This window comes from Pongo abelii, chromosome 10 (genome assembly GCF_028885655.2).
Source record: "Pongo abelii isolate AG06213 chromosome 10, NHGRI_mPonAbe1-v2.0_pri, whole genome shotgun sequence".
Classification (NCBI taxonomy): domain Eukaryota; kingdom Metazoa; phylum Chordata; class Mammalia; order Primates; family Hominidae; genus Pongo; species Pongo abelii.
This window is the reverse complement of record NC_071995.2, coordinates 69,404,781-69,418,256: the sequence shown is the minus strand read 5'-3', so window position 1 is coordinate 69,418,256 and position 13,476 is coordinate 69,404,781. Positions and strand designations below refer to the sequence as shown.

The window sequence follows — 13,476 nt, the reverse complement described above, 5'->3', positions numbered from 1 at the left end:
CTGCCATCACGCTGTCACCTCTCAAAAGGACACCGTGTTCAATAAGTGGTGCTGGGAAAACCAGATAGTCATATGGAGAAGAATGAAACTGGACCCCATCTCTCACCATATACAAAAATTAACTCAAGATCAAAGGCATAAACGTAAGACCCGAAACTATACAAATTTTGAAGTACTTCTTATAGTAATTATTTTACAGAAGTAACATACTTCCTGAATCTTTAGCAGATCTTTTTGCCCTTAGATGTGAGTGATAATTTGAATGAATACAGAATCCCTGGATCACAATCTTTGTTTCTAAAAGCATTTAGAGTTGTAGAGGAGACCTCTGTTTCGGAACATTTTTCTGTTTGCATATTATATTCTCTCTTCCCATCATACTCACCCCATTTTCTCTTCTATTTTAGATATATGTAGTTTTCCCAAAGCCTTCAAATTCAACAATTTCAGCGGTAAATGTCTGGGTTTGGGTTTTCTTTCTACATGAATTTGGCCTGGTACTGATTCAGTTGGGCTGAAAAAATAAGACTTCTCAGCTAAAAGGAAAATCTATTCTATAATTTCTTTCTTTCTTTCTTTTTTTTTTTTTTTTTTTTGAGACGGAGTCTTGCTCTGTCTCCCAGGCTCGAGTGCAGTGGCGTGATCTCGGCTCACTGCAAGCTCCGCCTCCCGGGTTCACGCCATTCTCCTGCCTCAGCCTCCCGAGTAGCTGGGACTACAGGCGCCTGCCACCACGCCTGGCTAATTTTTTTGTATTTTTAGTAGAGACGAGGTTTCACTGTGTTAGCCAGGATGGTCTTGATCTCCTGACCTCGTGATCTGCTCGTCTCGGCCTCCCAAAGCACTGGGATTACAGGTGTGAGCCACCACACGTGGCCTATTCTATAATTTCTAGTGATTATTGCTTTATCTTTATATGCTCTATTTCTGTATTGAGCTTCTACCGTAAGTAAATTATATTTCTTAAATGTGTTCTTCATAGCTCCTGTTTTTTCTTTTGCATTTTTCAACAAGTACACTGATTCAACAGTAACCTAGTATAAAATTTGATGTCTCTATAGTAATAAAGATTTTGATATAAAATAATATTTATGGTACGTTAGATTATTGTTCTTTTATAGTTTCAGTGTATTTTCAATTCTTGCTAAGAATACAGATAAGAGATTCTGTAATCCCTTTTCCCATTTACTTCAGTAAGTCTGTTTGAAGGGAAATTTTTATCTAGTGCTTCAGATTGATCCCTATCTTTTTTCATAAGTCTTTTCATAAATTCAATGACTTTGCCTGTGAATTTTCACACTGAGGATACAGGGGTTGATATCTATGTAGCATTTGGAATGATCAATTTTACAGATTATGTGGGTTGTCATTCAAGTCTTTTAGAGCCAAACAATAGAAAAATAAAACATTTGTTTTTTATCTTTGCCGGTTGAAAGGCTAGTGGGCTGAGGGAAGTAGGCATGGCTCTTTCTTTCCTTCAGATCTTGGCTCAAGTGCTATTTTTTCAAGAGGCTTTCCTTGACCTTTATATCTAAACTGACCTACCCCAACTTTTCTCTATTTTAAGAGTTGGCAAACTATGGCCCACAGGCCTAAATCTGGTCTATTGTCCTTTTTTTTTAAATAATGTGTTATTGAATCACAGCCACACCCATTCACTTATGTGTTGCCTCTAGTTGCTTTTTTTGTTTTACAACAGCAGAGTTGAGTAGTTTGCAATAGAGTCCATATGGCCCAAAAAACCTGAACTATTTTCTGTGTACCTCTGTGCAGGAAAAAATTTGCTGACCTCTGCTCTATCTCGTCATCCCATTTGTTCCCTTAATGCCACATATCACACGCTGTAATTATCTACTACATTTCTTTGGTTATTTCTTATTACAACCTCACAAAGATGAAAGCTTCATGAGGTCTAGTACTTAATCTATCTGGGTCACTACTGTATCCCTAGTACCCAGCACGGTGTCTGGAATATAGTAGACACTTAATAAATGTTTGCTGAATAAATAAATGAATTAAATAAATGTTAAAATGTTATATTATTCTATTCATTTCACTGGGAATCTGGGAGCAGGATGGGGTGAATTAAACGTATTTTGGTTCAGTTAACATTTTAATGAATTAGTTAATTGTGGTAAGAACCGTTAGCATGAGATCTACTCTTTTAACAAATTTTTAAGTGCATAATGCAGTGTTAACTGCAGGTATAATGTTATGCAGTAGATCGCTAGAACTTATTCATCTCTCATTACTAAAACTTTATTCCCGTTGAACAGCAGCTCCCTGTTTCCCCGTCCTCCTAGTCCCAGGCACCCACAGTTCTACTCTATTTCTGTGAGTTTGACTATTTTAGATCCCTCAGATACGTGGAATCATGCAGTACTTGTTCTTATGTGACTGACTTATTTCACTTCAGTTAATATGTTATATTGGAAGAAGGTAACAGGAATATTTAGGATATGAGCCAAAACAGAAGAGTTAGAAAGGAAAGTTGAGGTGCAATTTCCTGGGAGATATGAGGAAACCAGTAGAGTGGTGTCTTAAAACCAAGAGCAGAAGGATTTCGAGGGCAGGGTGTGAGGAATTTTGTCAAATGTTTTAGAGAGATAACAAATTTTGAAAGTTCTGACAAGTGTCCCTGGATTTAGCCATGAAGAGACTATTGTGACATTAGTAAACGATCTTTCAGTGGGGTGGATGGGGCTGTGTTAGTTCCCTAGAGATACCGTAACAAAGTACTACATATATAGTGGCTTAAAACAACAGAAAGTTATTCTCTCACAGTTCTGGAGGCCAGAAGTCCAGAACCGAGGTATCAGGAGGACCATGCTCTCTGCTTTAGGGTAGGTGCCACCCTTGCCTCTCTCCTGGTTTCTGGTGTCTGCTAGCAATCTGTGATGTTTCTTGTCTTACAAATGCATCACTGCAGTCTCTGCCTCCATTGCCACATAGCATTCTCTCTCTGTGTGTGTGTCTCTGTGTCTCTTCTCTGTGTCACATGGCATTCTTTTAAGGACAAAAGTTATTTGATTTAGGGTCCATTCTTACCTAGTATAGCCTCATCTTAACATGATTACATTGGCAAAGACACTATTTCCAAATAAGGTCACGTTCACAGGTATGAGGGTTTAGGACTTCAACATATCTTTTTCAGGGGGACACAGTTCAACCCACAGTAGGGGCATACATCAGATTTCAACAGGCTTAGGAGCAAATGCAGCAAGAAGGTGAAGACAGTGAGAGTAAAGTCTTCATAAAACCTGGTGGAAAAGGGGAAAGAAGCAGAGCAGTAGCTAGAGACACAGGATTTAGAAAGATGTTTGAATAGATTAAAGAAAGACCCAATAGTGAGGTGGAATTAGAAGACAGAGGGAAGAGGAAATGTGAACAGAAAGAAGAACATGAGAAAGCAGGAGAGGACTGTGGTAGAGACTGTTACTTGTTCACTAATGTTCATTCTTCCACTCACCACTTCTCTTAATATTTAGCTGGGCTTACCATTTTCTATAATAGAGAATGCATTATTTTGTCTCCCCTGCAGCTAGCTAGACCTTGGGATTAGATTCTAGTCAATGGGAGGAACATAGATGCATTGTGTGTGGACTGGAATGCACACATGTTGGCTGTAACTTCAGTAGTAATCTTAAACCATGGCGTAGAAGCCATATGTTCAGATTAGTGGAGACCCAAGTCAGAAGAAGTCATACCTCTGATCATTGTAGAGTCATCATACTAGCCCTGATTTAATTATGTAGAATCCTAATTTTTGCAAAAAAGAAATTTCTGTCCTGTTTAAGCCACTACCATTTTGTGTTTTCTTTCACTTGCAGTTTAACATAATTATGACTGAAACATAGGTAGATGTCAGGACATAGGATGTGGTGTGGAAGGTTCAATTTAGGTGGAAGATAACCTAATTCAGTGAGGCAGGAGGGAATAATGAAGTTATGGTTGCAGCTACAAATGTACTGATAAGTAGATAGTGGGAAGTTTAGAGAGTTGTTTTAAGGCACTGACTTTTAAAAGTAGGGTTAGTTGTTGAGAATAACAGAAGAGGTTTTAGTGGAGCATGTTTGAGGTGAGTCGTGAAGATTTAACAAAAATTTTTGTGAGGCATGAGAGAGAGTGAGCTGAAAATAAGGGTTTGGGATTGGCATTTTGGTTAGAGACAATACAATTGTAATGGTCAAGAAAATACATCCTATGGTGCTCTATGGGATGGAAGAACATTCTCAGTTCTTAGAGACATCCATTAATCCATTATTAGACTTCTGCATTATTGGAATAAAGAAAGGAAAAGGGAGTTTTGCAGCAATACTTTAGCCATATTTTATTAGACCTTTCTTATGTGATAGATGGGCTATGTGAATGTGCCAATATGCAGTAACACAGACATCACTCCCACTGTAAAAGAAGCTAGTTTGGAAAGTTTGATCCTTGAAGACAGCTCTTAAACACAATGGTCATGTATGGAGAGGTTGGTGGATACCATTTCTGAACATGCTGAGAAGTCAAAAAATTCCCTAACATTTGAGAGGTTACACCGTAATTGGCATCTTTAAGACAAAAGGCAGTAATTTTAACTGGGCCGCTAACTCTTCACTGTTGATGTTTGATTCTGTCTAGTGTTATTAGGGCTGTTATGCAATAGCACACAGAAAGAGAGTGAACGACCTCTACTTCAAGCCTTTTTTTCAAACTTAAATAAGACTTTAGTAGACTAATATTTTGTTTTGATTTTATTGCTCTGGTGAAAAAATCATATCATTTAGTGATAAAATGAAACTTATGAACAAATGGTGTCATAATCATAATGAAATTTGTGTCACTGGTTTAATACTTGGCAATTTTCAAGATACATCCAGAATATGTGTTATCTAATTTAATATACAAACAACACTGTAATGTAGGTTAATTATACCTACCCAATTTCCAAATGAGAGCATTGAGGCTCAGAGGGATTAATGATTTTTGCAGAATACCAAACAAGCGAACATTGGAATTTAATTTTGACTCCAGGGTCCAGTGAGTGCATTATGCTGTGTTCATCTTCAATATGATGATTACTTACAATAAGTAATTAATCTGGACAGCTCCACTGTGAAGTGGGCGAGGTTTTCATTTTCCATGAAGGTTCTCCAAGTGTCTGAGACTTTTTCAAATTATTATTTAAAACTTCAATTTGCAGTTTGTGGTTGTTAGTTCAAGATAACATATCCACCTAAAATGGAACTTCTCTTCTCTTGCATTTGCTCAATTTTTTAATGCCTATAAATCTTAAACTCTTGAAGATTGTCTTTGAAGGCACTGTTGAATGAATAAAATATATCACGTTCCTGTTGGCCTCTAGAGGTCACAAATGCAACAGAATCTTGCTATCTTCTCTTCAAGAGTGTTTTAGACAGCCCACAAACCACTATGGTTTTGATGGGTGTGTGTGGTCACCGTAATTCTTATGATTCTAATGATTACATTGTAAAAATAAGGTTGCTTATGAATATGTCTAGAACATTACTTTCTTCATCAGAATTTTCAGAGTATCCATAGCCTTGGATAACAGGAAAAGGCAGTATAAAGATGTTTTTGTAATCTCTGGAAACTATTCTTTAAGCCAAGTCAGGATTATTTGCTGTTGCATTTCAAAGCTGGTTAATCAGTATACCAATGATAAACTTAAAAATAGTTACTTTATAAATATAAGCAATAACTAATCTTTAACAAACATTTTGTTATGTTTTTGTATATAAAAATAAGAGGGAAAAGTATTGTTACTTTGCTATCTATGTGAAATAGTTAAAATTTACGATTTACATTGGTTAAAATATTATGAAAATATTTTAAGAAGTAGTAAATTTGTGGTTAGGAGTACTTTGATTTTTTAAAAGTATTTAGATCTATGGCATTTTTCTAATAAAAATCCCTACCACTTATTGGTCATTTATAACCCACCAGGCATCATGCTAAGCACTCTCTAAACATATTATCCCATTTATTTTCACAACTGTATGCAGACTTTTAAAAGTTTGTGCTTTTTATTTATTTTTTCTTAGTAGTGTTCCTAACTCATATATATATACACACACACACGTACACACACACACACACACACATATATATAGAAAGAGAGAGAGAGAGAGATCTGGAGACAATAAGCATAGCCATTTCAAATTTGAGTGACTATTTTAAATGAAAATACAGTCATATGTTGCTTAACTATAGAGATATGTTCTGAGAAATGTGTTATTAGGTGATTTTGTCATTGTGCAAACATCAGAGAGTCAATCCTAGATGGCACAGTCTACTACACACCTAGGCTATATGGTATAACCTGTTGCTCCTAGTCTACAAACCAATATAGCATGTTACTGTACTAACTACCATAGGCAATTGTAACACAGTAGTAATAATTTATGAGCTACACATATCTAAACATAGAAATGATACAGTAAAAACCAGGTACAAAAGGTAAAAAATGGTACATCTGTATAGGGCACTTACCATGAATGGAGCTTGTAGGACTGGAAGTTGCTCTGGGTAAGTCTATGAGTGAGTGGTGAGTGAACGTGAGGACCAAGGGCATTACTATACACTACTGTAGACTTCATAAACACTGTACACTTAGACTACACTAAATTTATAAATATTTTTTCTTCAATAATAAATCAATCTTAGCTTACTATAACTTTTCTACTTTATAAACTTAATTTTAAAAAATTTTTGACTATTTCATAATAAAATAGCTTAAAAGACAAACACATTGGACAGTTGAACAAAAATGTTTTCTTTCATATACTTATTCTATAAGTATTTTTCTATTAAATTTTTTTTTTAATTTTCTACTTTTAAAACTTTTTTGTGTTAAAAATGAAGACACAAACACACACATTAGCTAAGGCCTACATGGGGTCTGGATAATCAATACCACTGTCTTCCACCTCCACATCTTGTCCCACTGGAAGATCTTCAGAGACAGTAACAGGCATGGAGCCGTCATCTCCTAGGAAAACATATGCTTTCTCCTGGAATGCCTCCTGAAGGACCTGCCTGAGGATGTTTTACAGGTAACTTTAAAAAATATATATGGCCAGGCACGGTGGCTCACACCTGTAATTCCAGCACTTTGGGAGGTCCAGGTGGGTGGATCATGAGGTCAGGAGATTGAGACCAGCCTGGCCAATATGGTGAAACCCCATCTGTACTAAAAATACAAAAAAATTAGCTGGACATGGTGATGCAAGCCTGTAGTCCCAGCTACTCAGGAGGCTGAGGCGGGAGAATCGCTTGAACCTGGGAGGTGGAGGTTGCAGTGAGTCGAGATCATACCACTGCATTCCAGCCTGGGCAACAGAGTGAGACTCCATCTAAAAAATATATATATATATATATATATATGCATATATACATACATATATATATACGTATAGCCATTTTTAAATATATATATATTTATTTAATATAAATATATATATATATTTTAGACGGAGTCTCACTCTGTTGCCCAGGCTGGAATGCAGTGGTATGATCTCGACTCACTGCAACCTCCACCTCCCAGGTTCAAGCGATTCTCCCGCCTCAGCCTCCTGAGTAGCTGGGACTACAGGCTTGCATCACCATGTCCAGCTAATTTTTATATATATGTATGTATGTATGTATATATGCATATATATGTATATATGTATATATGTGCATATATGTATATATGTATATATGTGCATATATGTATATATGTATATATGTATATATATGCATATATATGTGTATATATGTATATATGTATATATATGCATATATATGTATATATACACACACACACATATATACACATGTATATGTAGAAGGAGTACTCTCTAATGATAAATGTAATGTATTAAATACATAAACCAGTAACATAATTATCTATTATCATTATTAAGTATTATATACAGTACATAATTGTATGTGTCATACTTTTATACAACTGGCAGGCCAGTAGGTTTGTTTACAACAGCATCACCACAAATACATGAGTAATGCATTGTGCTACAACATTATAACAGCTATGATGTAACCAGACAATTGGAATTTTTTAGCTGTATTATAATCTTATGGTAGTCTTATGGGACCACCACCATATATGCAGCCTGTCATTGACCTAAATGTCATTATGCTGTCCATGACTGTATTTAAAATGAAAATATATGTCAATCAAATATGCTCACAATCATGTTCACAGTGATTAACACTTAAAAGAATTTCAGGTCTTTTTTTCTTACGTTTGTTGGCCACATAAATGTCTTCTTTTGAAAAGTGTCTTTTCATATCTTTCATCCACTTTTTGATGGGGGTGTTTGTTTTTTTTTCTTGTACATTTGTTTAAGCTCCTTGTAGATTCTGGATTTTAGCCCTTTGTCAGGTGGATAGACTACAAAAACTTTCTCCGATTCTGTAGGTTGCCTGTTAGTTTCTTTTGCTGTGCTGAAGCTCTTTAGTTTAATTAAATCCCATTTGTCAATTTTGGCTTATGTTGCAATTGCTTTTGGTGTTTTAGTCATGAAGTCTTTGCCCATGTCCTGAATGGTATTGCCTAGGTTTTCTTCTAGGGTTTTCATGGTTTTGGTCTTTATCAAAACTACAATGAGATACCATCTCATGCCAGTTAGAATGGCGATCATTAAAAAGTCAGGAAACAACAGATGCTGGAGAGGATGTGGAGAAATAGGAACACTTTTACACTTTTGGTGAGAGTGTAAATTAGTTCAACAGTTTTGGAAGACAGTGTGTCAATTCCTCAAGGATCTAGAACTAGAAACATCATTTGACCCATTACTTAGTATATACCCAAAGGATTATAAATTATTCTGCTGTAAAGACACATGCACAAGTATGTTTATTGCAGCACTATTCACAATTGTAAAGACTTGGAACCAACGCAAATGCCCATCAATGGTAGACTGGATAAAGAAAATGTGGCACATATACACCATGGAATACTATGCATCCATTAAAAAGAATGAGTTCATGTCCTTTGCAGGGACATGGATGAAACTGGAAACCATCGTTCTCAGCAAACTAACACAGGAACAGAAAACCAAAGACTACATGTTCTCACTTATAAGTGGGGGTTGAACAGTGAGAACATATGGGCACAGGGAGGGGAACATCACACACTGGGGCCTGTTGGGGAGTGGGGGGCTAGGGGAGGGATAACATTAGGAGAAATACCTAATGTAGATGACGGGTTGATGGGTGCAGCAAACCACCATGGCACATGTATACCTATGTAATGAACCTGCATGTTCCGCACGTGTATGCCAAGAACTTAAAGTATAATAAAAAGAAAAAAGAAAAGAAAAGAATTCCAGGTCAACACAGGCAGTTAATAAAATGTATAGCTATTGTTGCTTATATCCTTATCCTATTTTTGCTGAATTTGTCTTGCCTAGAAATTACTTCATAAAGCCACTTCACAATATATTGCCAACCAGGAAACAATGTTAAAAATTACACATGATGTCATTTCTATATAATGAACAAAAGTTAAGATTCAATGAGATGTACAAATATTGTCAGGGGAACTGACCTGAATTTTGATTCTGGAAAGTGGGTTTGAATAACTGACAATGTACAGTTAAAATCAGAGTGTAAATACCAAGAGATGAAATAGAAGAGATGAATTGCACCACCATAGCGTTGATTTTATACCAGACCCACAATAAAGCTAGGTTTGCTTTTAAACCAGCACCTTTGTTTTTTTTGGTTTGGTTTTAAAGAGTAGGTGGTCCCTAAAAGACAGTATGCCTTTGATAAGTGTTTCAAAATGTTTGATGCAGCCTCAATATTTGAATATGTATCTCATAACATCATGTTGTATACCTTAAATACAAACAATAAATTTTTTTAAGTCTATTTCATGTTCACATAAGAGTTCAATGTGCATGTTCCTGCCAGGTGATTTTGATTTTTTAATAATTGTCCTGATTTGCAAAATGCAGTTAAAGCCTCTAAAAAGGAGGACTAAATCTTGCCAAATATAATATCATAAAGACCCAATGATATTATCTATCTACCTTTGTTTGTCTTTTCCTTTTTCCTTTCTTTCTTTCTTTTTTTTCCCTGTATACTAATTTATAAAAACAAGCTTGAAAAACAGAATAAGATCTGAATATAAACTGTATTTAAGTTCTTGGGAGTAAATAACTTTTCTTACATCTAGATGAATTTTTATATAATCTAGAGTTATCTCATACTCAACACCCTCTAATAAAATTTATGGTCTCTCTCAAAACTTTATCATTTGCTGGTCACCTCTAGTTCCATTAAGAGTATCATCACACACTCTGTTCCCCTTCTTGGATACCTTTGAATCATGGTTTTTATCATAGATCTACTTCATAATTATCCACATGTAGATCTAGTGTCATGTGGAATAATCTCTTTTATTCCCAGTACCAGCCTCACCCTCTGCCACCCTTGCCCCAACAGTTTATGCTTGGCTGTGAATAGTCCAGGTACTTTTATGGTTTGGGGGGTCTCAAATAAAAAATTCTGCAACAGATGTTTAAAGTGTCTTCTTTTAATTATTCCCTAGAATCTCAGTTTAGATTAATTTAAAAAGTCAGCCTCTCCCTCCGGCCACCTGGGAAATCTTCTGTTGTCTTTGTTTCTTGAAGAGCAGTGTGTGTCCTGGAATGGGGTCGATGCTTCATGAATATTTGTTGAAGGACTAAATAAGCCTCCAAGTGTGTCAACTTACTCATGTGCCAAAATGGCTTCACACAAGGTGGTTTCAACTATAAAGTACCTCCAAAAACACAATGTAAGAATAATTAGTTTAATTAATTACTATGAGAGATTCTAAGTCTCTTTGTAGGTCACTCAGGACTTGCTTTATGAATCTAGGTGCTCCTGTATTGGGTGCATATATATTTAGGATAGTTAGCTCTTCTTGTTGAATTAATCCCTTTACCATTATGTAATGGCCTTCTTTGTCTCTTTTGATCTTTGTTGGTTTAAAGTCTGTTTTATCAGAGACTAGGATTGCAACCCCTGCCTTTTTTTTGTTTTCCATTTGCTTGGTAGATCTTCCTCCATCCTTTTATTCTGAGCCTATGTGTGTCTCTGCACGTGAGATGGGTTTCCTGAATACAGCACACTGCTTCACAGGCATGTATCTTTGTAGGCAGTCTAAGATTTGAGAAACATTAGTGCAGACCAAGTTTTTCTAACAATCAGAGAGAGTCACCAATTAGATCTGCAATCAGGTTATTTTTTGATATGGTATTAAAAAAAACCATCAATTCCTCCATCGCTTTCAAAAAAATATCTATGCCAGGAATGATCAGATAGATATCTACCAGAGATTTGTGTTCTACCCTCCACAGTGTGGAGTTGTTGCTAGGAAGCAGTTGCCCAGCTAGCCCTCCCAGTTGTAGGTGTGACTATGTCATTAGTTGTCACCCGTGGGTAAAGGAGAAAGAGCTACTTTATGTTTAAACTAAGGAGGATAAGGAGTGGCATGCCTTTTCAACTCTGTCTTTGCTCATCCACCAGTTGACATGAGGGGACTGTGGGGCTACCAATAAGTGGCAAACAAGCTGGAAAGAGCCTGTATCCCTGCCTCAATACAAAGAGAAAAGTCATTTTCCAACCAGGAACACTCACATTGAACTCTTATGAAATAGGCATGAAATAGGCTTAAAAATTTATTGTTTGTGTTTAAGGTATACAACATGGTGAGATATATATATATATATAGCAATGATTACTATAGTGAAACAAAGTAACATATTCATCATCTCAAATAGTTATCCAGTTTTCCCTCCTGTGGCAACAGCAGCTGTAATCTACTCATTTAGCAAAAATCCTAAATATAACATACTATTATTAACTATAGTCCTCATGTTATACACTAGATTTTTAGACTTGTTCATCCTACATATCTGCTACTTTGTATTCTTTGACCTATATCTCCCCATTTTCTCTCCCTTTATAGATCCTGGTAAACATCATTTTATTCTGTATTTCTGTATATTTGTTTTTTCCCTTATATTCCACATATTAATGAGATCATGCAATATTTTTTCTTTCTGTGTCTGTCTTAGTTTACTCAGCATAATGTCTTCTAGGTTCATTCATTCTGTGGCAAATGGCAGGATCTCCCCTTTTGTAAAGGCTGAATAATATTTAATTACACACACACACATACATCATAGTTTCTATATCCATTCATCTGTCTCTAGACACATAGGTTGTTTCCATATCTTGGTTATTGTAATGTTGCAGTGAACATGGCAGTAGATCTATCTTCCTGAAATAGACTTTTATTGTGTTAGGTCACAGAATTTTTGGGGTATATTTGTTACAGCTGCTAATATTTTCCTAACTAGTACACCACCTGGTTTTTATGTATATATATTGACTCTGTAACAATATTGCATGTTCCTCACTATCTGGAAATGTATCTCATAAATTTTTGTTTCCACTGTAACACTTAATATGGGCTAAGTACATTCTTTTCATTTCATAAGGATCTATGTTTATAAAATTCTGTAAATCAGATAAGAAAATTGAAAGTTGTTTTGAGGGAAACCATCTATGAAATATCTCTTGCTGTCTTCTTAACACATAGAACAGTGGTTTGGTGGTAGTCATTAGATTTGATTGTTGTTTTTTAATTAATAGACTTTATTTTCTGGGCCTGGCATGGTGGCTCATGCTTACATTCCCAGCACTTTGGGAGGCCAAGGCAGGCAGATCGCTTGAGCCCAGGAGTTTGAGACTAGCCTGGGCAACATGGCAAAACCCTGTCTCTGCAACCAAATCAAACCAAAAAAAAAACACCCTCAAAAATTAGCTTGCTGTAGTGGAATGCTCCTGTGGTCCCAGCTACTCAGGAGGTTGAGGTGAGAGGATCACTTGGGCCCAGGAGGTTGAGGCTACAGTGAGCTGAGATTGTGCCACTGCACTTCAGCCTGGGTGACAGAGTGAGAACATGTCTTAAAAAAAAAAAAAAAAAAAAAAAAAAAAGGACTTTATTTTCTGGAATGAGACCATGTCTCAAAAAAAAAGGACCTTATTTTCTTGAGCACTTTTAAATTTACAGAAAAATTTAGCAGAAAGTACAAAGAATTCCCATATACCCTTTTTTTCTACCCCTTTCACCTAGAGTCTTCCCTATTGTAACATGAAACATTAGTATGACATTTGTTATGACCATTGAGCTGATATTGACACATTAGTAAGTCCAAGCTTTCATTAAGTTTCACTCTTTGTGTTGTACATTCTGTGGGTTTTGAACTAATGTAAAATTATGTATATCCATCATTATAGTATCATACAGAATAGTTACACTTTCCTAAAAATTCCCTGTGCTCCACCTGTTTATCTGCCCTGTGCATGTCATTTTTAAGCAGAGCTATACTGTGTATACTAATTTTGCATCCTGTTTTTCCAATTAATATTACATAATAAGTATTTTTTCATAGTAGTACAATTTTT

The 13,476-nt window shown here is 35.9% G+C and overlaps 1 protein-coding gene across 6 annotated transcripts in view; it reads left to right on the top strand.

Annotated features, from left to right (window-relative positions):
- The window catches only part of TSPAN8 (tetraspanin 8), a 293,681-nt gene that overhangs the window by 32,060 nt on the left and 248,145 nt on the right, over positions 1 to 13,476 (top strand). The gene's annotated exons all lie outside the window — the stretch shown is intronic.